A 24,871-nucleotide genomic window follows, 5' to 3' on the forward strand; every position below is an offset into this window, starting at 1 on the left:
CCCAGAGATGCTGGAACGGTGAGCCACGATGCTTCAAAGCTCCATGCTGGCGGGGGAAATGTTCGAACCAGCATACAAAAATGTTGGAACCAACATGTACCAAAGCTACATCCGTAGCAATGGTGCTACGCCCGCGGTCGATTTTTTTGCTGGAACCGGCAACTTCCCGAGCTGCAAGCACGGTGTGCGGATGCTAGAACCATTACTGATGAAAGCTGGAACCGGTGTTTTTTTGCTTCAATCGATGAAGCGGTGCTGAAGACAACGACCGGTGCTGCCGCGGTAGCCTGCAACCGGCAGCAGCAAAAGCTACATCCGATGTTTGATTTTGTTGTGATGGTTATATGGGCAAATCAGCGACCCAGGAGGCGACGGCGAGAGGGCAGTGCACAATGCCCCCGTGCGTCGGGTGTTGATAGCGAAGGCGGCGGGGCGACACAAGCCCGATGCTGCAACCACGGGGGGTGGTGGGCTGCAATCATGGCGGGGCGGCGCAAATCGGAGCAGCGACACGTCCATGGCCACGAGCTGCATGTTGAGGCATCCATGGCGAGGAAGCGAATGGTGATAGTGAGGCTGCACACCGTCAGCGACGAGGGGGCGCATCCATGGCAGGGAGCGGGGCGGCCTGCGGCGCTCGCCGTCGCTCTTCAAGCTATGCGTGGTTGCTGCTTTTTCAGGATAAGATGCGGAGGAAGGGGATGAACAGAGGACTCAATCTAGACGGGTGGAAAGTAACACATCGAACACTCATGGTGAGACCGACCCAAACTTTGGGTCGGCACGCCAGCGCCTAGTACCGCCCTAACTTTATAGAGTCTAATTTAAAACAAAAAAACATGGCTTGGTATGAAAAATGAAGATAGAATTGTCTTTCAAAATCTATACAATGAGTGTTTTGAAAATATTTATCTTTCTCGGTAAAAATAGGTTTTAGCAACCTCGTAGGCGTTTTGAAAATTGTTGTGTACAATGAAAAACACACGCACGCACACACATACTTATTTGGTGGTATAACAGATCCTTATGTATGAAAAGGAAAACGTATTTGTGGCGTGCGTTAAAAACGTAAAAGAAAGTACATGCCCATTTTTTTAGACATATGCATGTCTTTTCTTTACTCCTTTATTAATTAGCTAAAAAGTGTAATTGATTGTACAGAGTTAAACTCATATAAAACTATAGAAGGAAAGATGGCAACAACAGAGTACAATTGTATTATGTGCAACAGTTGCCAAAATTAGTTAGCTAATAAATGGGTTGAAGGGAACCAAACATTATATAGTAGTTTATGCAACATCTCATTCTCCTAGAAAATGAGCCCATAGAAAAAACAAGCGGCCAACAACAAAAATACAATTAATTTGATACAACGATAAGAGAAATGAGTATAACAGTCAAAGAAACAAAAGATATAAATTAGTTTTTTAACCATGTAGGACAGTTGCCAGACTCATCCTGCTCTCGATTCTGGTCATCGGTGCGGGGAATCAACTCCTGACCAGCGACTTCAGCAACAACAGACAGCATGGTCCTTCGTCTTTATCCTTTAATACCGGAACTCAAAATCCCAGAAATCAAATACTCCCTCCATCCCAAAATAAGTGTCTCTCCTTTGTAATAACTTTATACTAAAGTTAGTACAAAGTTAAGACACTTATTTTAGGACGGAGGGAGTAACAGTCAACATCTCGGCTGCTCAGGGTGACATTGATAGCAATGTGGCCCGTACTCCTGCCCATAAGTTTAACAAGACCGATGCCATTCACAGAGCTCACAACCTTCACATGTGCCGCATCGATCGCCTGCTGAGCAACCTCCACTGCAATTTGAAGCCCAAACGACATGTCTATGATGCCAATGTCATTGTCCACAATTTTTGGGATCCCTGTAAATTTGAGTATCGCCACGGCTCCTCTCATGGTTACATCTCCGCCAATCGCATAGATATGTGAATTGTCATAAAAGGAATATTCAGACAGAGTAAGATCAAGGCCTAATGAACAGGAACAATTGGCATTGTACTTAAATTTTTTTGACAATAAAAATAATTACACAGAAATCTTAATCCTGACTAACATGGACAATCATGAGTATTTCCAGACTTTTCTGTAATACACCATGATCCTTTAAATCGCAGCTTTGAACAATTGTAGTACATTAGAGTAAGGCCCAGGTGATCCCAATCTTAAGTGCTTACGCATTCTGTACATCTCCGCATGATTTTGCAAGTATTGGCGACAACGCAACCCACAAAGCATGACATCAATCATCAGGCACGACCATGGATATATAAGTTAAAAGTGCAGTACTCGATCCGGTATATATCTGAAGAGAAACATACTATCAATTATCAAAGGATATTAAACATACGAAGTTGCTAAAAAGTTCTGAGGATTGCCGTCTTGGTTTCTGATTGAATGCTAAAAGGGTCAATGATTAGGATAGAAATGTTGTAGGAATAGGAAAATCATAGGAAGTGAGATGACATACATCTCAATTCCTATAGAGGAAGAGATGTCATTTGATGCATAGGATAGGAATTTTTCCATTGAGTCTTAGCTAATGTTTTTTTCCTCCAAAATGTGAAGGATTGATTCCTATCCTATATAGGAATAGGAATCCATTCCTACAAACCAAAGGGCCTCAAAGGAAATTTTCCTATGCAAATCCTATCATATAGAAATCCTATGACATTCCTACAAACCAAAGAAGGCCTCAATGGTAAAATATGCAGCATAGCTTTACGGTCAATCCGTCGAGCACTTTTAAGGCACAATTAAATAGATTCAGTTAGGAAAGAGCAGTTACAATGTATATTATCGTAGTATCATGTAGTTGTACTAACCAAGAAGAATTGTTTGATAGATCCGAGATTCTAAGTGATACTTGTAATCTTTTTCGTACCTAAAAGAAATAGCACCAAACCAATGTAGGAAAACAGGGTTGCCGTTCGTAAGAGCAAAATATGCAGCATAGTTTTACCATCAATCAGTTGAACACTTTTAAGGCACAAATAAATAAATTTGCTTAGAGTAGCTCAGCGGCGATGAACAACCAAGTGCCAAATTGATAACAATGCAGTAGCTCCGTGCCAAATCCAATGCATAATTTCTTATAGAAAATAAAGAGGAACTCAACCAAGCTTGTAAAAGCAATCATATTGCAGACGATAAAATACAAATGTTGCATGTGTATTTCATTCACAGAGCAAAAAATGCCAGGTGAGTAATTTGCTGGCGGCAGAATGACATTAATAGCAGATGATGCTACATTCAAAACTGTTGAAGGGAAAGATGCAAAATTTGGTAAGCATTGCTACTCACCGGCACATCTTCTATGTATTATCAATACAGTAAAACAGACCAAGACCATAAAACTTTTTTTTGAACAGAGAAAGGCACCCGAAGATACCAATATATTCAGCTCACAGAACATTTTACAGTCGAGATTACACCATCTGCTAGAATAAAGAGAAAGAAGAACTGCAAATGTAAAGAAAGAAGAGCTGAATAAAGACATATGAGAGAGCAAGGAACAAGATCCTTGCTGAAGAACAGCATGTCCTAAGAAACAAAGGAAGAGAAGGGGAAAAGAAAATTCCAGCTTTGACAGCAATCTCCTTCTTTCCAACAACCGAGCATAGACCATCATATCATGTTGAGATGAGGAACTTCCCAGAGCTATCAACTTTCTCCTAAAAGCAATACACCTTATGAAGCTGAATTCCTACAAAATTAAAATCAACAAGAGAGGCAGCTACAGGACATGATTCAGTGACATGAGAGTGAGAAGAGCAATTGAGTGTAGGTCCTCCAGCCATTTGAAAAACTTGATGAGCTAAATTGTGAGCCACCCCATTCAAATTCCTAGAAATATGAAAAACTTGGGGATTAAGATTAGAAGTAGAGTTTACAGAAGAAGCCACTTCTTTTCTAATACTCCAAGGAGTGGAAGAGTGAGCAATATTCCTGGCAGCAGCAACAGTGGCAAGAGAAAGAGAATCAGTTAAAAAAGTAGGAGTTTGAATGTTAAGGCAAGCCGCCAATTGAGCTGCACAAGCAAGAGCAATTGCTTCAGCTTGAAGAGGAGTGTCCGTCGAAGGGCCTGAAGCTTGAACCTGAATATTTATTTCCCTATTAGAAGAAGGAAGACAAAAGTAAACTCCCACACCTGTGCGCAATTGACCTTGCTGAAATTCTGGAACTCTAGAAGTTCTGAAAGCAGCATCAGAAAACACTTTAGCACCATTAATGAGAAGGTCTGATTTGAGAGTATTGCCTTGCTTAGGAAGAGGAGAATTATCAGGTTGAGAAGCCTGCAAAGACTGAATATTAGTAGAAGGCAGAATCTCCTCTTGGAGAATATTATTCAAACTAGTAGCAGCAATTTTAATTTGGTAGGGAAAAGAAAATTTCCTCTCAAAGAGGAAATCATTTCTAGCCTTCCAAATGCACCACATAAAATTGAAAATATTTTGCAAAGATGCATAAGGATGGCCCATAGAAGCAAAGTGAATCAGAAGAGAATGCATTGAAGAGTGACCTTGCACAAGGATGTCAGATCTAAGAAACCAAGGAGCAGAGAACCAGGCCGCTCTAGCAAAGTCACAAAGAAAGAAAAGGTGAAAATCATCTTCTTGCTGAGCACATCTACAACAATTCTGTGAAATGTGAATAGAAAAACGGCCTACTCTCATTCCTGTGGGCAAAGCTTTGCTAAGCATCCTCCAAGCAAAAGTTTTAACCTTGGGCAATAAATCTTTCTGCTTCCAAATAGTTTTAAAAAAAGCTTTCAAATCCAAAGGAACATCCAGAGGAGCAGTTCTAGGATTAGTATGAATGTCTTGTAAGCAAAGTTTATAAGCAGCTTTGGAAGAGCAAATACCATTGGGAGCCAAAGGCCAACAAAGAATATCAGCATTATCATCATCGAGAATATCAATGTTGATAATCTGAGTAGCCAAAGGTTGCTGAAAAAAAGAGAAAATGAGTTGACGGTTCCATTGCCTTTGCCCAGGCTGCCAAAGATCCCTAACCAAGGAGGGATAAATAAAGCCTGATGGTTGAGGAATGAGAAAATCATGAATAGAGTTCCAAATATTGCACCAAGGCATGCTCCAAATAGAAACATTACCTTGGGTGAGTTGATAGAAGGCATGCTCTTTAAGTTTAGGAAGCATTTTTAAAATGGAAGACCAAAAGGCAGATTTAGGTGGATTATTAGTAGCTTTCCAAATAGAAGTGGTAGAAAAATATTTGGCTTGAAGAACACAATATAATTGGGAGGAGGGGTTTTTAGCTAACCTCCAAGCCGCAGCAAGAATAAGACTCTCATTGACGGCTTTTAGATTTCTGATTCCAAGACCACCTTCAGACTTGGAGTTGGTAATATCCTTCCATGCTCTGAGACAAAGACTCCTCTTAGAATCTGTTTCTCTAATCCCTGTCCACCAAAAATTCCTAATGATAGAAGTGAGCTTGGCAATAAATTTTTTTGAAAACAGAATGTTTGCCATATAGTAAACAGGGATAGCAGAAAAGACAGAGCGAATAAGTTCAAGACGGGCAGCATGAGATAGCATGTTAGCTTTATAAGAGGGGAGCTTATTTAAAAATTTATCCAAAACAAAGTTATAAGCAGCACCCCTATTCTTAGCAGGCAAAATTAGAGGATGACCAAGATGAGTGAAATTAGCATCAAGATTAGCAATAGGAAAGACTTGCTTAATATCATTATTAATATTCTGAGAAACATGATTGCTAAAGAGAATGGCAGATTTATTCCAGTTAGGAGTTTGACCAGAAAGAGCACAAAAGTGTTGAATAAGACTGGCCATCGTCTGAGCCTCCTGATAAGTAGCATGCCCACACACCAGAAGATCATCTGCAAATAGAAGAGAATGGACAGAGGGGCAGTTTGGTCCAAGAGAAATTCCCTGCAATTGGTTAGCCTGCAAAGCTTCATTAAGCAAGATGGAAAGTTCATTAATTGCAAGAACAAACAAGTAAGGAGACATGGGACAGCCTTGTCGTATTCCTCTGAAGCTCTTAAATTTAGGAGAGGGCTGGCCATTAATGAGAACAGAGAATGAGGGAGATGAGATGCATGCATGAACCAAATTAACAAAATGACCATGCAGCCCTTTACGAGCCAGAGCAGAAACAATGAAATTCCATTCTAAACGATCAAAAGCTTTGGCAAGGTCAATCTTAAGCATAAAGGCATCATATTTCCAGGATTTAAGAGAAAACGAGTGAGCAATTTCCTGAGCAATGATAATGTTGTCACTAATACGTCTACCCTCAATAAATGCTTGTTGAGCTTGGTCAATGTAATCAGGAAGATGATGCTTAAATCTATTCGCAAGAGACTTAGCAATGATTTTATAAAGCACATTACAAAGACTAATAGGACGGTAGTCCATGGGCACAAGAGGAACCAACTTCTTAGGGATAAGAGCAATATTGGTATCATTTATGTGAGGGGGAAGTGTAGCAGTATTATAGAAGTGAGTGACAAGCTGAGTTACCTCATCCCCAATCCAATCCCAAGTAGCTAAATAAAATTCTACATTGAACCCATCAGGACCAGGAGAAGCATTAAGCTTCATGTCTTTAAGAATCCGCAAAAGTTCAGCCTTGTCCGGAATAGAATAAGTAGGATCATTGTTGTCATTAGTCCAAATAGGGGAAGAAAAAGGCCTGCCAGCATAAGTGTTAGGAGAGGAAAATATGTGTCTGAAATAATTAACAAACGTTTGCATCATGGCCTCCGGTTTGAAATGAATATTGTCATGCTCATCTTTGATAGAACAAATAGTATTTCTTTTTCTATGTTTGAGCGCAGTCTGATGGAAGAATTTTGTGTTGCGATCACCTTTTACAGCCCAAGACTTTTTACTTCTTTGCCTGTAAAACTAATTGAGTTTGGAAAGCGTAAGTTCATACCTATTAGTAAGAGTACTTTCCAAAACATGGTCCTGTTGGTGGAGAGGCAGCTGTTGCAAATCCTTGATTCTGGATTCTAGCTCAGCAAGTTCTTGTTGGAGAGGTTTTTTCTTCTTGCACCAGACTTTTAAAGATCCTGCCAAAGAAGATGACTTTGCAGCAAAAGAGGTCAGGGAACTAGAAATCCAATTATTTTTAGCAAAAGAGTGAAAATCTTTTTCCATAAGCCACCAGTTTTCAAATTTAAAAGATTGTCTAGGCCTAACAAGTTTACCTTCCGAGGAAATTAAAATGGGAGCATGGTCACCAAGAATAATAGGAAGATTCAGCACTTTAGTATTAGGATAAAAAGCGCACCAATCAGAATTGACCAAGCATCGATCAAGACGTCTATGAATGGGCTTAGAAGTATGTTGCCTACCACGCCAAGTATAAGCAGGACCACTATAACCAATATCAAACAGCCCACAATTTTTAACAAGAGACCTGAAAGCATTCATACGATAGAAGTTGATATTACCATCACACGCATCCACATCATAAAGAATATCATTAAGGTCCCCCATACAAACCACGGGCTTTCCTAGGTTATCATAGACAAAATCAGCAACTTGGTCCCAGATGGCATTAGTCTGCCTGTGATACGGGTCGCCATATATACAAATAAGACAAAAGTTGACCCCTGAAGCTGCATGAACTACATTTGCTAAAATATAGTGAAAAGCAGCAGCATGCACAGAAACTTTGAGCTCATCGGTCCACATAAGCCAAAGGCCACCTGAGGCACCTCTAGAAGGAACAACAAAGCCGTTGGCAACATCAAACCTATTAACAAGATCGACAGAACGGACTTTGGAAGACTTGATTTCTGAAACAAATGTTACCTGTGTCTTCGTAGACCGCATTAAGTTGGCAAGATAGAGCATCCTCTCACTGCCAAGGCTTCTGCCCATACCTCGGCAGTTCCAGGCGATGGCCCTCATAGCGCCCAAAAGATATCTGGAATCGAGACAAATAACTCTCCCTTCCTCACCCCACTCTCCTGGCTCGGCGCGAGCCCGGGGTCACCCACAGCAAGGAGACGCCAGATCTGCGAAAATAAGGCCGTTGGGTAGAAGCTCCGGATCTGTGGCGAAAGTGGAGAGCAGCAGCAGGTCACTAACAGAATCGGAGGGCAGTGAGTATCACGGGGAGGGAAGAAGCAGAGAAGCAACAAAAGGAGATCTGGATGAGCAAGATGGATTGAGGGAACAAGGGGAAGTAGAGAGGAGACACAGAGGAGAAGGGAATCCGGGAGACGAGGGATGAGATAGGAGATTAGAGAAGGAAGGGGAGGAGAAGAAGCGGCATGACGCCAGTCACCAGGAAATCGCCGGAAATCACCAAGGAGGCAGAGCACTAGACGGAGGAGCAGGGGAGCTCGCGGAGAAGACAGAGCGCGGGACAAGGGTACTAGATCTGGTCTCGCCGGACGCGGAGCAGGCGAGAGCTAGGAGATCAGGCCGGCGGCGGCCGGACGACCACGCGCGAGCATGGCGGTTGCAGGAGCGCTCGGGCACGAATCGGCATTGGGTGTCGCTCTGACCATAAAACTAAGTGGGGTGAGTGTGCTCACTGGGCTAGAGGTTGTGCTTGTGCAAGAACTCAACACGTCAGTCACGACACGGCCGCTGCAGTTGGAGAACACTGAAACATTAAAATACCTTATCTAAGTAAAAGGGTACAATTATAATACCATACGGAAGCTATTTATGGAACACACTATGGTGTTGAAGTGATGGAAAATTGTTACCTCGGAAATTTAATGGAATGCCAAGAAATATTTTCCAATATATAGCTCTGAACACCATCCTTTCACATGACTATAGCAAGAGAGCCTGAAATGAGAAGGTGGTAAGCAGATCAACCAATAATTTTATTTTGGAGAATACCTTGCTTATCAGTCATTACATGCAGTTGAGGCAATATCATGGACGGCCTGTTCTGGAATTCTCCAGCTCTCAACTTCACAAACTCCAGAATCAAAAAGCTGCAGAACGATTTAGCTCTGGAAGCTAAATTCACGAAGCTGTTTCCGGCCGCAGTGCATTTTTGAGAAGCAACAAGAACCCAGCTCCACCTTTTACAGAATCTGGAGTTCCCTCTATTTACAAGATGTTTGCCACCGCCAAAGAAAACGTTTCGCCTGAGCCCTTCGACGTACGCCCACGCTAGTGCACAGTACCGAGTCCTCCCACTCGATCTAATCGTTTTCCCTCTCCTGGGCTGCCTCCAGCCAGCCCAAAGGGGCGCCCAATGGGCTTTTTGCCTTCCAGCCGGGCTGCAGCGCTGAGAGAAGCCAGCTTCGCTGCCGAACCGTTTTCGAGCGCTGGGCGAAGCGAGAAGCTCGCTCGAGAAGCTGAAGTTGCGGATTTGGTGGAGTTGGCAGAGTTTCAGAACAGGCCCTAATTCTTTTACTATCGAATGCTTGTGAAGTAGCCCTTTATAAAATCTGATGTATCATGAAATTTTTAATGATTAAGTGGAAGTACACACAAAATACAAAACTAACGCTCGCTGAGAATAGATGAAGAACCCCAAACTGGGTACATCTTGCACTAAAAAATTGGAAATTGTGACAACAGACCTCCTACCTAACCAATTGTTTTTCCAGATTTAGGTATATTCGAGGTTGTGGCATCTTCTAACGCTGTATTCGTCTAATTATAATATCCAGTGACTTCCTACTCAGAAGATGAAGGTATCATATGTTGCAAATTCAAAAATGTTATCATGCATTGAACAACCAAAGATAAATTAGCAAAGGGTGGCATTAATATGAGTAGTAGAGAGGTGGGGAACCATAATCCTTCTTCATTCAGAGATTAACAACTGAGATTTTTTAATACTGTATAGAGCAACAACGCACACGCTCTGTGTTTCAGCACAAGTGCATACTGCATTCAGAGATTAACTGCTGAAATTTTCGATCTGGGACCAATTAGATATATGGTAGCAGCTAGCATTCTTATGAAGTAATTCTCGCCGGAATCTGTTTTGTATACTATACAGCTGCCATTATTAAGGCTCTGAACATGATACTATTTGCATTAGTGGAGTGCTTTTAGACATATGCATAAAAGCAAACATTCGTTCTTATCATGTAACAGAGATACTGTTCTTTTGATAAGCGCTTTTTCTACCCATTTATAATAGGGACATGCTAGTGCTTTGCTGCGCCTCTGTTTGCTGCCGATACTACGAACTATAGTTTATGTGGGTGTACTTTATGCGTATATACACGATGTATAAAGCATGAACCTGGCAAGAAAAATACGAGGGAATATATGATGCTGCAGTATACCTATTTATCTAACTGAAATTAAGCCTACCACTTCCTGCTCTCTATTACTTCAGAATCATATGTATGAGAAAACACTGATACCCATTACTTTATACTGACAAACTGCATGATCCGGGACAAAGGTCTCGCACCATGCCACGCCGACAGCTCCTTTCTCTTCTCGAATCAACATCTTGATTTTGAGATGCAACATACAACCAGGTTTTTATCTTACAACAGAAGGGAATCCTCACAATCTGCAAGATACAGCAAGGTACTTTGTATGACGTGCCTGAGCCATCAATTTGCCGGTCCTTTTCTTCCTGAAACCAACATAGACAACACCAACTGATTTCCTAGCACGCAATAGCTTCCCCTCAACTTCTATTTCTTCCTAGAAAAATAAAAGAAATAGTTTACAGCATGTCAAATAACTATTAAAATAACATAAGAGTGAAAAGACAAAGGTATGTTCAAAATTAATCAAGCCTTATGATAATATTATAGCAAGAAACTGGCCAAAGCTGCCTTTTCGGGGGCAAAAATACGTTTGGATTCTTCAGAGCAATATCTAGACAACATGACAATAACTCTGATCCTAAACTAATTCTAGGAACCTCTTAGAGCAATATCTGGACAACATGACAATAATTATGATCTTAAACTAATCTTGGAAACATTTTGTACCCAACATGCTCCAATCTATACTCAGCGCATCAAAGAAAACAAAAAATGAATAACACCCAGTCGTGTAAATGCAGAGGCACTGAATTCAACCATCTTTTCTACTTAGTACACACTTACATTCCTATAATATTAAAATGACTGGAAGGTAAGAAGTGGTGGTCTTTTTATCTTGCCAATTGAGATATTAGCATACAAACTTCCAATGATGCTTCTGAAACACCAAATTCCTTATTACATATGCATCATGCCGCAATAAAATCTAGATGACGGCAATCTTCACAAAATGTAGATGGCACCTGCCTAAACTTGACACCATCGACCAAATGTAATTTCGATACCATGGTCAAAACTAAAAAAAACAAGAGAGGAGTAAGCCGCTGCCTAGAAAACTTACCTCGAGGGACAGAGCATAACAACCCCTGCAAAATTATGAAGAAAAAATTCGTTCCTGTCAAACAAGAGAGGAAATCAAAAGGAAATGAAAAAAAAGATCCTTCTTCTCCGCTAATCTGAGAGGGATAAACAGAGGGTAAATTAACTCACCGAACCAATCTCTCCTTGACTGGTCTGCTAAGACCTCGGTTGTAGCAAAGGTATTTGTTCATGTTCCCCACAGACCACGGTGCAACCACAGCAAGGCAATGAACATGAACTGGAAGATGAAAGTTAGCACCAAATCAGGTAATATTGGAGGATGTCAGGTCTGCACTTCACATTTTACAATTCATAAGTGCACTCTTTTTTTGTTCAAACAGAAAGTAATTAAGTATTAAGTCTCAGCCTGGGCCCCTCTAATGAAAAATTCCATACAACAGCTAAGCTAATATCCATACTCCAATCGTGAAGTTTGAACAGAAAATGAAACAGAGGTAACAATCTCACTTTACCTGTAAATGGAATGCAACTAAGGAGATAATTTCCGTGGAGCAAATCGTTCCATCTTTCGGACAATTAACACAATGTATCTTAGCCAGAAATTCATCTACAGAAGTATCTGAAATCTTCCATCAATAGAAGAAACAAGTTTAAATATCCTTGATCTTGACATGCCTGCAAATCGGAAGAACATCAACGACATATAGAGATGCATAAATAACAAGATCAGGAGGAGATTACTGTGTGATGGGGGAGAGAGAGAGGAGCCGAGGGGAAGCCCACCTTGGAATCAGCCATTGCTTGATGCTTGTGCCGCTCCCCAAAATCTGCCCGTGATTGCCTCCCCGCCGCCGCACACATGGTGCTAGGCGGACCGTGCACCTTCTCCCTGCGCACCTCCTCGTACCGCACCATATGCTCGTTGCTGCCCTTCAGCGTGGACGTGACCCTCGCGTACGGCACGCGGCCCATCAAGGTCGAGCTCTTGTACGCGCCACTGTTGTTGGCTGCGCTGGCCGCGGGGTTCCTCCTGTACGGAGGGGCTCTGGCTGAGTTGCTTCGGGGCCTCGCGGTGCGCTTCGCCGCCGGCGTGCTCAGGGTGGAGCATGTGAGGACGGAGGAGGAGCTTGGGGCGGACCAGGGAGGGGAGGATGCAGGAGGGCGCGGCTAGAGTTCGTGGGGGTGGCGGCTGAGACAAGGGAGGAGGAAGGGGTGCGGGCGGGCGGCTGTGGGGATTGGGGGACAATGGGCTTTCCAGAGGCGCAACCAATCAGACCCTCACACCGACGACCCCACCGACGAAGCGGCCCACCGGTCATACACATGTGAAAGAAATAACAAGGTGAAATATGCAGTGAATATCCAACGTCTGAGGGGAAGCGAGGTGGGAAATTCACTACGATCGGACAGCCAGGAACGGCGCAATCCGGGGAGCTCTTCCAATATATAGCTCCGAACACCATCCTTTCACATGACTATAGCAAGAGACCCTCAAATGAGAAGGTGGTAAGCAGATCAACCAATAATTTTATTTTGGCGAATAGCTTGCTTATCAGTCATTACATGCAGTTGAGGCAATATCATGGACTAATTCTCTTACTATCGAATGCTTGTGAAATAGCCCTTTATAAAATCTGATGTGTCATGAAATTTTTAATGATTAAGTGGAAGTAGACACAAAATACAAAACTAACGCTCGCTGATAATAGATGAAGAACCCCAAACTGAGTCCATCTTGCACTAAAAAATTGAAAATTGTGACAACAGACCTCCTACCTAACCAATTTTTTCCAGATTTAGGTATATTCGAGGTTGTGGCATCTTCTAACGCTGTATTCATCTGATTATATTATCCAGTGACTTCCTACTCAGAAGATGAAGGTATCATATGTTGCAAATTCAAAAAATGTTATCATGCATTGAACAACCAAAGATAAATTAGCAAAGGGTGGCATTAATATGAGTAGTAGAGAGGTGGGGAACCATGACCCTTCTTCATTCAGAGATTAACAACTGAGATTTTTTATTCCTGTACAAAGCAACACCGCACGCTCTATGTTTCAGCACAAGTGCATACTGCATTCAGAGATTAACAACTGAAATTTTCGATCTGGGGCCAATTAGATATATGGTAGCAGCTAGCATTCTTATTGAAGTGATTCTCACCGGAATCTATTTTGTATACTAAATTATAAGATGGATTATTTTGGGTTTACAGCTGCCATTATTAAGGCTCTGAACATGATACTATTTGCATTATAGTGGAGTGCTTTTAGACATATGCATAAAAGCAAACATTCGTTCTTATCATGTAACAGAGATACTGTTCTTTTGATAAGCGCTTTTTCTACCCATTTATAATAGGGACATGCTACTGCTTAGCTGCGCCTCTGTTTGCTGCCGATACTACGAACTATAATTTATGTGGGTGTACTTTATGCGTATATACACGATGTATAAAGCATGAACCTGGCAAGAAAAATACAAAGGAACATATGATGCTGCAGTATACCTATTTATCTAACTGAAATTAAGCCTACCACTTCCTGCTCTCTATTACTTCAGAATCATATGTATGAGAAAACACTGATACCCATTACTTTATACTGACAAGCTGCATGCTCCGGGACAAAGGTCTCGCACCATGTCACGCCACAGCTCCTTTCTCTTCTCGAATCAACATCTTGATTTTGAGATGCAACATATAACCAGGTTTTTATCTTGATCCTAAACTAGTTCTGATCCTAAACTAATCTTGGAAACATTTTGTACCCAACATGCTTCAATCTGTACTCAGCGCATCAAAGGAAACAAAAAATGAATAACACCCAGTCGTGTAAATGCAGGGGCACTGAATTCAACTTACATTCCTATAATATTAAAATGACTGGAAGGTAAGAAGTGGAGGTCTTTTTATCTTGCCAATTGAGATATTAGCATACGAACTTCCAATGATGCTTCTGAAACACCAAATTCCTTATTACATATGCATCATGCCGCAATAAAATCTAGATGACGGCAATCTTCACAAAATGCAGATGGCACCTGCCTAAACTTGACACCATCAACCAGATGTAATTTCGATACCATGGGCAAAACTAAAAAAACAAGAGAGGAGTAAGCCGCTGCCTAGCAAACTTACCTCGAGGGACAGAGCATAACAACCCCTGCAAAATTATGAAGAAAAAATTCGTTCTTGTCAAACAAGAGAGGAAATCAAAAGGAAATGAAAAAAAAGATCCTTCTTCTCCGCTAATCTGAGAGGGATAAACAGAGGGTAAAATAACTCACCGAACCTATCTCTCCTTGACTGGTCTGTTAAGACCTCGGTTGTAGCAAAGGTATTTGTTCATGTTCCCCACAGACCACGGTGCAACCACAGCAAGGCAATGAACATGAACTGGAAGATGAAAGTCAGCACCAAATCAGGTAATATTGGAGGATGTCGGGTCTGCACTTCACATTTTACAATTCATAAGTGCACTCTTTTTTTTGTTCAAACAGAAAGTAATTAAGTATTAAGTCAAGCCTGGCCCCTCTAATGAAAAATTCCAAACAGCTAATCTAATATCCATACTCCAATCGTAAAGTTTGAACAGAAAATCAAACAGAGGTAACAATCTCACTTTACCTGTAAATGGAATGCAACTAAGGAGATAATTTCCGTGGAGCAAATCGTTCCATCTTTCGGACAATTAACACAATGTATCTTAGCCCAGAAATTCATCTACAGAAGTATCTGAAATCTTCCATCAATAGAAGAAACAAGTTTAAATATCCTTGATCTTGACATGCGTGCAAATCGGAAGAACATCAACGACATAGAGATGCATAAATAACAAGATCAGGAGGAGATTAATGTGTGATGGGGGGAGAGAGAGAGGAGCCGAGGGGAAGCCCACCTTGGAATCAGCCATTGCTTGATGCTTGTGCCGCTCCCCAAAATCTGCCCGTGATTGCATGTCCCCGTCGCCGCACACATGGTGCTAGGCGGAGCCGTGCACCTTCTCCCTGCGTACCTCCTCGTACCGCACCATGTGCTCGTTACTGCCCTTCAGCGCGGACGTGACCCTCGCGGACGGCGGGCGGCCCATCAAGGCCGAGCTCTTGTACGCGCCACCGTTGTTGGCTGCGCTGGCCGCGGGGTTCCTCCTGTACAGAGGGGCTCTGGCTGAGTTGCTCCGGGGCCTCGCGGTGCGCTTCGCCGCCGGCGTGCTCAGGGTGGAGCATGTGAGGACGAAGGAGGAGAAGGAGCTTGGGGCGGACCAGGGAGGGGAGGATGCAGGAGGGCGCGGCTAGGGTTCGTGGGGGTGGCGGCTGAGACGAGGGAGGAGGGAGGGTGCGGGCGGGCGGCTGTGGGGATTGGGGGACAATGGGCTTTCCAGAGGCGCAACCGATCAGACCCTCACACCGACGAACCCAGCAATGCATGAGGACCCCACCGATGAAGCGGCCTACTGATACGTCTCCAATGTATCTATAATTTTTGATTGTTCCATGTCCTTATATTATCAACCTTAAATGTTTTATATGCATTTATATACTATTTTATATGATTTTTGGGACTAACCTATTAACACAGAGCTTAATGCCAGTTTCTGTTTTTACCTTATTTTAGAATATCGCAGAAAAGAAAAACCAAACGGAGTTCAGTTGACCTGAAACTTCACGAAACTTATTTTTGGATCAGAAGAAGCCCAGAAGACTTGGAGTGCACGGCAGGGGATCTACGAGGAGGCCACGAGGCAGGGGCGCGCCTACCCCCCTGGGTGCGCCCTCCACCCTCGTGGGCCCCTCGTGGCCCCCCTGACGTACTTCTTCCGCATATATATCTTCATATACCTTAAAAATATCCGGGAGCACAATAGATCGGGAGTTCCGCCGCCAGAAGCTTCCATAGCTACCGAAAGCCAATCTAGACCCGTTCCGGCACCCTGCCGGAGGGGGAATTCCTCTCCGGTGGTCATCTTCATCATCCCGGTGCTCTCCATGACGAGGAGGGAGTAGTTCTCCCTCGGGGCTGAGGGTATGTACCAGTAACTATGTGTTTGATCTCTCTCTCGTGTTCTTGATTTGGCACGATCTTGATGTATAGCAAGCTTTGCAATTATAGCTGGATCTTATGTTTCTCCTCCCCCTCTACTCTCTTGTAATGGATTAAGTTTCCCCTTTGAAGTTATCTTATCGGATTGAGTCTTTAAAGATTTGAGAACACTTGATGTATGTCTTGTCGTGCGTATCTGTGGTGACAATGGGATATCACGTGATTCACTTGATGTATGTTTTGGTGATCAACTTGCGGGTTCCGCCCATGAACCTATACATAGGGGTTGGCACACGTTTTCGTCGTGATTCTCCGGTAGAAACTTTGGGGCACTCTTTGAGGTTCTATGTGTTGGTTGAATAGATGAATCTGAGATTGTGTGATACATATCGTATAATCATACTCACGGATACTTGAGGTGACATTGGAGTATCTAGGTGACATTAGGGTTTTGGTTGATTTGTGTCTTAAGGTGTTATTCTAGTATGAACTCTAGGGTTGTTTGTGACACTTATAGGAATAGCCCAACGGATTGATTGGAAATAATAACTTTGAGGTGGTTTCGTACCCTACCATAATCTCTTCGTTCGTTCTCCGCTATTAGTGACTATGGAGTGACTCTTTGTTGCATGTTGAGGGATAGTTATGTGATCCAATTATGTTAGTATTGTTGAGGGAACTTGCACTAGTGAAAGTATGAACCCTAGGCCTTATTTCCTAGCATTGCAATACCGTTTACGATCGCTTTTACCATTAGTTACCTTACTGTTTTTATATTTTCAGACTACAAATACCCATATCTATTATTCATATACCACTTGTATCACCATCTCTTCGCCGAACTAGTGCGCCTATACAATTTACGATTGTATTTGGTGTGTTGGGGACACAGAGACTCTTTGTTATTTGGTTGTAGGGTTGCTTGAGAGAGACCGTCTTCATCCTATGCCTCCTACGGATTGATAAACCTTAGGTCATCCACTTGAGGGAAATTTGCTACTGTCCTACAAACCTCTGCACTTGGAGGCCCAACAACGTCTACAAGAAGAAGATTGTGTAGTAGACATCAAGCTCTTTTCTGGCGACGTTGCTACGGAGGTGAGTGCTTGAAGGTATATCTTTAGATCTTGCAATCGAGTCTTTTAGTTTCTTGTTGTATCACTAGTTTAGTTTATAAAAGAAAACTATGAAAAAAATGGAATTGAGTTTACCTCATACGCTTCATCTTTTTTAATATCTTTCGTGAGTATGATGGAAAGGAAAATTATGCTCAAGTGCTAGAGGAAGAAGTCTATAAAATGTTTGGCACTAAATATTTGAATGATGAGCATGATTGCAATGTTGTTAGTATGAATTCCTTGAATATCCATGATGCTAATGATATGCAAAGCCACAAGCTCGGGGAAGCTATGTTTGATGAAGATGATATTTTTTTGTCCTCCAAGTTTTGATGAGCAAATTTATTATGATGAAAGCATGCCTCCTATCTATGATGATTATTGTGATGACACGTATGCTTTAAAGAATAATGATAACCATGAAACTTGTCATCTTGATCTTAATTTTCAATCACATGATAGTTATTTTGTTGAGTTTGCTCCCACTGTTATCCATGAGAAGAATTTTGCTTGTGTGGAGAGTAGTAAATTTTCTATGCTTGTAGATCATGAAAAGAATGCTTTAGGTGCTGGTTATATTGTTGAATTCATTCATGATGCTACTAAAAATTATTATGAGGGAGGAATATATACTTGTAGGAATTGCAATAATATCAAGTTTCCTCTCTATGTGCTTAAAGTTTTGAAGTTATACTTGTTTTACCTTCCTATGCAAATTGATTCTTGTTTCCATAAGTTGTTTGCTCACAAAATCCCTATGCATAGAAAGTGGTTTAGACTTAAATATGTTATTCATATTCTTCATGATGCTCTCTTTATGTTTCAATCCTTATATTTTATGTGAGCATCATTAAAATCATCATGCCTAGCTAGGGACGTTAAACGGTAGCGCTTGTTGGGAGGCAACCCAATTTTATTTTTGTTCCTTTCTTTTTGATCCTGTTTAGTAATAAATAATTTATCTAGCCTCTGTTTTGATTGAGTTTTTTTGTTTTAATTAGTGTTTGCGCCAAGTAGAACCGTTGGGAAGACTTGGGGAAAGTCTTGTTGATTATGATGTAAAAAAATAAAAACTTTAGCACTCACGAGAACTGCTGCCATTTTTATTTGGAAAGTGCTATTTAGTTAATTATTTTTGCAGATGATTAATAGATAAATTCCTTACGTCCAGAAATTTATTTTAGAATTTTTGGGGTTCCAGAAGTTTGTGTTAGTTACAGATTACTACAGACTGTTCTGTTTTTGACAGATTCTGTTTTCATCATGTTGTTTGCTTATTTTGATGAATCTATGAGTAGTATCGGAGGGTATGAACTATAAAGAAGTTGGAATAAAGTAGGTTTAACACCAATATAAATAAATAATGAGTTAATTACAGTACCTTATGATGGTGATTTGTTTTCTTTCGCTAACGGAGCTTACGAGTTTTCTGTTAAGTTTTGTGTTGTGAAGTTTTCAAGTTTTGGGTAAAGATTCGATGGACTATGGAATAAGGAGTGGCAAGAGCCTAAGCTTGGGGATTCCCAAGGCACCCCAAGGTAATATTCAAGGACAACCAAGAGCCTAATCTTGGGGATGCCCGGAAGGCATCCCCTCTTTCGTCTATTACCATCGGTAACTTTACTTGGAGCTATATTTTTATTCACCACATGATATGTGTTTTGCTTGGAGCGTCAATTTATTTTGTTAGGATTTGCTTGCTGTTATTTAGAGCAATGTTTTGCATCTTTTATTCCAATAAAAGTGGCATTGATAGTCTTTACTATGCCTATGTTACAAGTCTTCATGTTGATGTTTGAAAACAGAAAGTTTACCGTTGTTGCAATAATTCTCTAGAAAAGTCAGAATGTGATAAAATGTTGAAACCTTTTGCATATTAAGATATGATAAATTTACTACAGTGGGAATTTTATTTCATAATTTTTCGAGTTAGGGAAGTATGGATGTTGCTGCATTCTGTACAGACTGTCCTGTTTAGGCAGATTGCTGTTATGTTTGCATTGTTCGCATATGTTTGCTTCTTTAATGATTCTATTTGAGGATAGAACTATTAAATATGCAGAGACATTTAGTATGCAATGTTAAATAATTTTAGTGATTTGCTATAGTAGAGTATGATAAGGTTTTGGCAATGGTTTATACTAACTTATCTCATGAGTCCTTGTTGAGTTTTGTGTGGATGAAGCTTTTGAGATTTAGGGAGACCGTGATATGAGAGGAATTAAGGAGACACAAAAGCTCACGCTTGGGGATGCCCAAGGCATCCCAAGATAATATTTCAAGAAGTCTCAAGCATCTAAGCTTGGGGATGCCCCGGTTGGCATCCCACCTTTCTTCTTCAACAATATCGATTAGTATCGGTTGATCCTAAGTTTTTACTTCTTCACATGATGTTTGCTATTCTTAGAATGTTATTTTCTTTTGCTTTGCTTGCTGTTTGAATAAAATACCAAGATCTAAAATTCTTAAATGTTAGAGAGTCTTCACATAGTTGCATAATTATTCAACTACTCATTGATCTTCACTTATATCTTTCGGAGTAGTTTGTTGTTGCTCTAGTGATTCACTTATATCTTTTTAGAGCACGGTGGTGGTTTTATTTTGTAGAAATAGATGAACTATCATGCTTCACTTATATCATTTTGAGAGTCTCTAAACAGCATGGTAATTTGCTTTGGTTATGAATTTAGTCCTAATATGATGGGCATCTAAGAGGGATATAATAAAAACTTTCATATAAAGTGCATTGAATACTATGAGAAGTTTGATACTTGATGATTGTTTTGAGATATGAGGATGGTAATATTAGAGTCATGCTAGTTGAGTAGTTGTGAATTTGAGAGATACTTGTGTTGAAGTTTGTGATTCTCGTAGCATGCACGTATGGTGAACCGTTATGTGATGAAATCGGAGCATGATTTATTTATTGTTTGCCTTCCTTATGAGTGGCGGTCGGGGACGAGCGATGGTCTTTTCCTACCAATCTATCCCCCTAGGAGCATGTGCGTAGTACTTTGTTTCGATAACTAATAAATTTTTGCAATAAGTATGTGAGTTCTTTATGACTAATGTTGAGTCCATGGATTATACGCACTCTCACACTTCCACCATTGCTAGCCTCTCTAGTACCGCGCAACTTTCGCCGGTACCATAAGCCCACCATATATCTTCCTCAAAACAGCCACCATACCGACCTATTATGGCATTTCCATAGCCATTCCGAGATATATTGCCATGCAACTTTCCACTGTTCCGTTACTATGACATGCTTCATCATTGTCATGTTGCTTTGCATGATCATGTAGTTGACATTGTATTTGTGGCAAAGCCACCGTTCATAATTATTTCATACATGTCACTCATGAGTAATTGCACATCCCGGTACACCGCCGGAGGCATTCATATAGAGTCATATTTTGTTCTAAGAATCGAGTTGTAATTCTTGAGTTGTAAGTAAATAAAAGTGTGATGATCATCATTATTAGAGCATTGTCCCGGTGAGGAAAGGATGATGGAGACTACGATTCCCCCACAAGTCGGGATGAGACTCTGGACGAAAATAAATAAATAAAAGAGGCCAAAGAAGCCCAAATAAAAAAAAAGAGAAAAGAGGCCATAAAAAAGGCCCAAATAAAAAAATGAGAGAAAAAGAGAGAAGGGACAATGCTACTATCCTTTTACCACATTTGTGCTTCAAAGTAGCACCATGATCTTCATGATAGAGAGTGGTCTATGTTGTCACTTTCATATACTAGTGGGAATCTTTCATTATAGAACTTGGCTTGTATATTCCAATGATGGGCTTCCTCAAAATGCCCTAGATCTTCATGAGCAAGCGAGTTGGATGCACACCCACTAGTTTCTTTTGTTGAGTTTTCATACATTTATAGCTCTAGTGCATCCGTTGCATGGCAATCCCTACTCACTCACATTGATATCTATTGATGGGCATCTCCATAGCCCGTTGATACGCCTAGTCGATGTGAGACTATCTTCTCCCTTTTTGTCTTCTCCGCAACCACCATTCTATTCCACCTATAGTGCTATGTCCACGGCTCACGCTCATGTAGTGCGTGAAGATTGAAAAAGTTTGAGAACATCAAAAGTATGAAACAATTGCTTGGCTTGTCATCGGGGTTGTGCATGATTTAAATATTTTGTGTGGTGAAGATAGAGCATAGCCAGACTATATGATTTTGTAGGGATAGCTTTCTTTGGCCATGTTATTTTGAGAAGACATGATTACTTGGTTAGTATGCTTGAAGTATTATTATTTTTATGTCAATATTAAACTTTTGTCTTGAATCTTATGGGTCTAAATATTCATGCCACAATAAAGATAACTACATGAATAAATATGTTAGGTAGCATTCCACATCAAAAAATATGTTTTTATCATTTACCTACTCGAGGAGGAGTAGGAATTAAGCTTGGGGATGCTGATACGTCTCCGACGTATCTATAATTTTTGATTGTTCCATGCTATTATATTATCAACCTTGAATGTTTTATATGCATTTATATGCTACTTTATAAGATTTTTGGGATAACCTATTAACCCAGAGCCCAGTGCCAGTTTATGTTTTTACATTGTTTTAGAATATCGCAGAAAAGGAAAACCAAACGGAGTCCAATTGACCTGAAACTTCACGGAACTTATTTTTGGATCAGAAGAAGCCCAGAAGACTTGGAGTGCATGTCAGGGGATCTACGAGGAGTCCACGAGGCAGGGGCGCGCCCTCCACTCTCATGGGCCCCTCGTGGACCCCCTGACGTACTTCTTCCGCCTATATATCTCCATATACCCTAAAAACATCCGGGAGCACAATAGATCGGGAGTTCCGCCGCCAGAAGCCTCCGTAGCTACTGAAAGCCAATCTAGACCCGTTCCGGCACCCTTCCGGAGGGGGAAACCCTCTCCGGTGGTCATCTTCATCATCCCGGTGCTCTCCATGACAAGGAGGGAGTAGTTCTCCCTCGGGGCTGAGGGTATGTACCAGTAGCTATGTGTTTGATCTCTCTCTCTCGCGTTCTTGATTTGGTACGATCTTGATGTATCGCGAGCTTTGCTATTATAGCCGGATCTTATGTTTCTCCTCCCCCTCTACTCTCTTGTAATGGATTGAGTTTCCCCTTTGAAGTTATCTTATCGGATTGAGTCTTTAAAGATTTGAGAACACTTGATGTATGTCTTGCCGTGCGTATCTGTGGTGACAATGGGATATCACGTGATTCACTTGATGTATGTCTTGGTGATCAACTTGCGGGTTCCGCCCATGAACCTATGCATAGGGGTTGGCACACATTTTCGTCGTGATTCTCCGGTAGAAACTTTGGGGCACTCTTTGAGGTTCTGTGTGTTGGTTGAATAGATGAATCTGAGATTGTGTGATGCATATCGTATAGTCATACCCACGGATACTTGAGGTGACATTGGAGTATCTAGATGACATTAGGGTTTTGGTTGATTTGTGTCTTAATGTGTTATTCTAGTACGAACTCTAGGGCTGTTTGTGACACTTATAGGAATAGCCCAACTGATTGATTGGAAAGAATAACTTTGAGGAGGTTTCGTACCCTACCATAATCTCTTCGTTTGTTCTCCACTATTAGTGACTTTGGAGTGACTCTTTGTTGCATGTTTAGGGATAGTTATGTGATCCAATTATGTTAGTATTGTTGAGGGAACTTGCACTAGTGAAAGTATGAACCCTAGGCCTTATTTCCTAGCATTGCAATACCATTTACGCTCACTTTTACCATTAGTTACCTTGCTGTTTTTATATTTTCAGATTACAAATACCCATATCTACTATCCATATACCACTTGTATCACCATCTCTTCGCCGAACTAGTGCGCCTATACAATTTACCATTGTATTGGGTGTGTTGGGGATACAAGAGACTCTTTGTTATTTGGTTGTAGGGTTGCTTGAGAGAGACCATCTTCATCCTACGCCTCCTACGGACTGATAAACCTTAGGTCATCCACTTGAGGGAAATTTGCTATTGTCCTACAAACCTCTGCACTTGGAGGCCCAACAAAGCCTACAAGAAGAAGGTTGTGTAGTAGACATCACCCACCGGTCATACACATGTGAAAGAAATAACAAGGTGAAATATGCAGTGAATATCCAACGTCTGAGGGGAGGCGAGCTGGGAAATTCACTATGATCGGACGGCCAGAAACGGCCTAATCCGGTGAGCTCCGTGGAGGCAAGTTGGCTAGCCTCCTTATATGTTAAAATGTGGAGGGGCTCTGGCTGAGTTGCTCCGGGGCCTCGCGGGGTGCTTCGCCGCCAGCGTGCTCAGGGTGGAGCATGTGAGGACGGAGGAGGAGGAGGAGGAGGAGGAGGATCTTGGGGCGGACCAGGGAGGGGAGGATGCAGGAGAGCGTGGCTAGGGTTCGTGGGGGTGGCGGCTGAGACGAGGGAGGAGGGAGGGGTGCGGGCGGGCGGCTGTGGGGATTGGGGGACAATGGTCTTTCCAGAGGAACAACCAATCAGACCCTCACACCGACGAACCCAGCCAATGCATGACGACCCCACCAACGAAGCAGCCCACCTGTCATACACATGTGAAAGAAATAACAAGGTGAAATATGCAGCGAATATCCAACGTCTGAGGGGAGGCAAGGTGGGAAATTCACTACGACCGGACGGCCAGGAACGGCCCAATCCGAGGAGCTCCGTGGAGGCAAGTTGGCTAGCCTCCTTATATGTTAAAATGTGGAGGGGCTCTGGCTGAGTTGCTCCGGGGGCCTCTCAGTGCGCTTCGCCGCCAACGTGCTCAGGGTGGAGCATGTGAGGACGGAGGAGGAGGAGCTTGGGGCGGACCAGGGAGGGGAGGATGCAGGAGGGCGCGGCTAGGGTTGGTGGGGGTGGCGACTGAGACGAGGGGGTGGGAGGGTGTGGGCGGGATGCTGTGGTGATTGGGGGACAATGGGCTTTCTAGAGGCGCAACCAATCAGACCCTCACACCGAGGAACCCAGCCAATGCATGACGACCCCACCGATGAAGCGGCCCACCAGTCATACACATGTGAAAGAAATAACAAGGTGAAATATGTAGTGAATATCCAACATCTGAGGGGAGGCGAGGTGGGAAATTCACTACGATCAGACGGCCAGGAACGACCCAATCCGGGGAGGTCCGTGGAGGCAAGTTGGCTAGCCTCCTTATATGTTAAAATGTGGAATAGTTTCACAACTCACGCCACCTGGAACACCACAGCGTAATGGCGTGTCCAAACGTCATAACCTTACTATATTGGATATGGTGCGATGTATGATGTCTCTTACAGATTTACCACTATCGTTTTGGGGTTATGCATTAGAGACAGTTGCATTCGCGTTAAATAGGGCACCATCTAAAT

At 42.0% G+C, this 24,871-nt stretch overlaps 1 long non-coding RNA gene and 1 pseudogene across 6 annotated transcripts; both read right to left on the bottom strand.

Annotated features, from left to right (window-relative positions):
- Window positions 1-309: 309 nt before the first annotated feature.
- Window positions 310-2,213, bottom strand: LOC119357790 (annotated as a pseudogene).
- Window positions 2,214-10,251: 8,038 nt separating this feature from the next.
- Window positions 10,252-15,705, bottom strand: LOC119354256. Of its 6 annotated transcripts, none has more exons than XR_005170749.1 (9): window positions 15,237-15,705; window positions 14,966-15,080; window positions 14,626-14,734; window positions 14,477-14,501; window positions 12,118-14,294; window positions 11,847-12,009; window positions 11,503-11,611; window positions 11,354-11,378; window positions 10,252-10,666 (listed from the first exon to the last, which is right to left on the bottom strand). It is a non-coding gene; the product is annotated as an uncharacterized LOC119354256 (long non-coding RNA). The 6 variants fall into 6 exon arrangements; XR_005170747.1 differs by having other exon boundaries at window positions 12,118-14,383; XR_005170746.1 differs by having other exon boundaries at window positions 12,118-14,501; window positions 14,966-15,073.
- Window positions 15,706-24,871: the final 9,166 nt, after the last annotated feature.

The sequence above is a fragment of the Triticum dicoccoides genome, chromosome 2A (genome assembly GCF_002162155.2).
Source record: "Triticum dicoccoides isolate Atlit2015 ecotype Zavitan chromosome 2A, WEW_v2.0, whole genome shotgun sequence".
Lineage (NCBI taxonomy): Eukaryota > Viridiplantae > Streptophyta > Magnoliopsida > Poales > Poaceae > Triticum > Triticum dicoccoides.